The sequence below is a fragment of the Alligator sinensis genome, unplaced genomic scaffold (genome assembly GCF_000455745.1).
Source record: "Alligator sinensis unplaced genomic scaffold, ASM45574v1 scaffold109_1, whole genome shotgun sequence".
NCBI classification, from domain to species: domain Eukaryota; kingdom Metazoa; phylum Chordata; order Crocodylia; family Alligatoridae; genus Alligator; species Alligator sinensis.
Genome location: NW_005841852.1, coordinates 5,577,251 through 5,579,423, shown reverse-complemented (window position 1 = coordinate 5,579,423; position 2,173 = coordinate 5,577,251). Strand labels below are relative to the sequence as shown.

Here is a 2,173-nt window from a genome sequence, read left to right as displayed (position 1 = left end):
CCTCTCACCAAGTGGGTGGCCCTCCTCTGAACCCTCTCCAGGCTGCCCACATCCCTTTTGAAGTGCGGCGCCCAGTACTGGATGCAGTCCTCCAACTGTGGGCTGACCAAAGTCGCATAGAGGGGAAGTATTACCTCTCTGGACTGGCTTGAGATGCATCTTTGGATGCATGACAAGGTATGGCTGGCCTTGTTGGCTGTGGTTTGGCATTGGCAGGTCATGTTCATCTTGGAGTCAATAATGACTCCAAGATCCCGTTCCGCCTCTGCTTTCAAGAGGGGAACTCCCCAGCCTGTATGTATGCTGTGGATTCCTTCTCCCAAGGTGCAGCACCCTGCATGTGTCTACGTTGAACCCCATCCTATTCTCATCTGCCCACTTTTGTAGTCTGTCTAAATCTATTAGCAGCCTCTCTCTCCCTTCAAGTCTGTCCACCTCACCCCACATCTTAGTGTCATCAGCAAACTTGGACAGAGTGCTTTCCACCCCCTTGTCCAAGTCACTGATGAAGATGTTTAGCCACAGTTACTTAATTTATTGATGAGGATGGGGTGAGAGACAGTGTCAAAGGCCTTCTTAAATTCTAGAAAGACAGCCAAAGATTTAGTTACTTGGTCATAAAAGGCAATTTTAATTTATGGTTGTTGAAGGCAAGTTCTGAAACTCGAGAGCAAAGATTTTTGTTGAGAGCTTAAGAGAGTTATAGGGGGTGGCATTACTCAGAAGACTAGTAGTTGTATAGTATGCCTGCAGTTGCATAACTAATGCCTCTCAGTGGCCTATGTGGAATTTGCTTTCAGTCCGGTTCTCAGTTTACTGATGTCTATCACCAAGACTACAGCAGCAGTTGGTACTGACTGCCAACATCCTTGTTGGTAGTCTGAGGCTGAGGGCCAGTGCTTCTACAGGTATCTGCTCCAGGTCAGAGTTGAGGATGAGATGTTATAGTCTGTGTTGCCCCACTCCAGTCTCCAAGGCTAGCAAGGTAGCACCTTCAGCAGCCCTAATCCTAGAAAAGAATTTTTTGGAAGTCTTTCTTTCAAATCCCTGCCCCCCCTTCCTGAAAATCAGGTTTTCCTAAGGCAATTCAGGTCAGGAATCTAAAGTCAAGGGGTCATATTTTACAGTAACAGTCATAAATCTAGATTCATTGACTAGGTACAGAAATTGTACATAAATTGGAATAAGTGATCAGAAACCAGTCTTAGTTGACATAGACTGGTTTAGAAATTGTCAAACTGGGTTTAAGATAGACGTGGATGGATGTAATATCAGATTTAATTTGTTTATATTAGACTCTTCTATGTAACCTCTGTGCCAGATCCCCTCCCAACTCAAGCTCGGTCACAGTCCCTCAGTATCTCAGGATGCTTTGTGGCTCCCTCGTCAACCCCCACTCACAGGTTGGGTGGGCTAGGCTCAGCCCACAATAGTCTGCTCCAGTTGAAAACCAAGCCAGCCCTGCCCTGGGCTATCACAGACCTGAGGCAGGAAAGCCTTTGATTCACAGGTTTGCTCCCCTGTGAACCACTGCCTCTAACCAGCAGGGGAGGGTGACCCTGGCAGCGGTAGGTAGCTTGCCCCACACCAGCCCTGGCCCCTTGCACCTCAAGCTGGGGTTTGCACAGTTGGAAGGGGTCCATGCAGCAGGGGCTCCCCCTCCCCACCATTGGTCAGTTGAGCTGCTGCTGCTGCCCTGAGCTGCCTCACTGGTGGGTGAAGGAGTGAGCAGAGCCCTCTTGCCCCCCCTGCCCCCCCCCCCCCCCCCCAGTGGGGGCCTGCAAGGTTGGGGCAGGGGCATGTGATGGTGGCTTTCCCCCCTCACCACTGCCTGGCTGGTGGGCCAATCCGCTGCTTCACACATGCCCAAGCTAGTACTTTTCATTGGCAGGGAAGGGGGGTGGGCAAGGGGCAGGGGAATGAATCCCCTGCTCCAGCTTCCCTCCCAGGCTGGGGTCTGCACAGGGTTTCCCCTCCTGCTGCCTGGCTCCATTCCCCCGCACCCTGCTCACCTGCCTCCTTCCCTGCTTGTGAGAGGCAGCAGCAAGAGGTTATAAGAGGCAGTGGGAGCAGCGTGGCAGGGCAGCAGGGAGGTGCAAATCTCCCACAGCAATGTGTGAGCTCCCCTAGCTGGGCAGACCCCAGCTTGCAGGGGTGGGGGGTGGGGTTAGGG

The 2,173-nt window shown here is 52.0% G+C and overlaps 1 protein-coding gene across 1 annotated transcript in view; it reads left to right on the top strand.

Moving 5' to 3' along the window:
• The window catches only part of KCNMA1 (potassium calcium-activated channel subfamily M alpha 1), a 527,746-nt gene that overhangs the window by 136,634 nt on the left and 388,939 nt on the right, over positions 1–2,173 (top strand).